The sequence below is a fragment of the Cryptomeria japonica genome, unplaced genomic scaffold, assembly GCF_030272615.1.
Source record: "Cryptomeria japonica unplaced genomic scaffold, Sugi_1.0 HiC_scaffold_119, whole genome shotgun sequence".
Lineage (NCBI taxonomy): Eukaryota > Viridiplantae > Streptophyta > Pinopsida > Cupressales > Cupressaceae > Cryptomeria > Cryptomeria japonica.
This window is the reverse complement of record NW_026728941.1, coordinates 408,938-409,326: the sequence shown is the minus strand read 5'-3', so window position 1 is coordinate 409,326 and position 389 is coordinate 408,938. Positions and strand designations below refer to the sequence as shown.

The 389-nt window shown below is 65.6% G+C and overlaps 1 non-coding gene across 1 annotated transcript; it reads right to left on the bottom strand.

The window, feature by feature from the left end:
- Positions 1-21: 21 nt before the first annotated feature.
- LOC131865791 (5S ribosomal RNA) lies at positions 22-140 on the bottom strand. The gene has a single exon (XR_009364464.1). It is a non-coding gene; the product is annotated as a 5S ribosomal RNA (ribosomal RNA).
- Positions 141-389: the final 249 nt, after the last annotated feature.

Below are 389 nucleotides of genomic sequence, written 5' to 3'. Positions count from 1 at the left end.
CGCCCGGCGAAAAACTAAGAAAGGGTGCAACACCGGGACTTCCCGGGAGGTCACCCATCCCAGTACTACTCCGGCCCAAGCGCGCTTAACTGCGGAGTTCTGATGGGATCCGGTGCACTAACGCTGGTATGATCGCACCCGTTATGAGCTTGTCGCAGTGTGTACTTAGCAAACCGCGACCCACGTGCGAATCCACCCCGGCCACCCACCCCCGTCGAGGTGCACACCCTCCCTCGCGAAGTGCGCCCCGTTCGCCAAGTGTGAGCCCTGCCCGGGTGCGCGCACCTTGCTAGGGCGTCGGGTGTGCACCCGGCCCGGCCTACGTGCGTGCACCTGGACGGGGCGTCGTGTGCGTGCAGTGTCCCGTCTGCAACGCGGTGCCCACACAC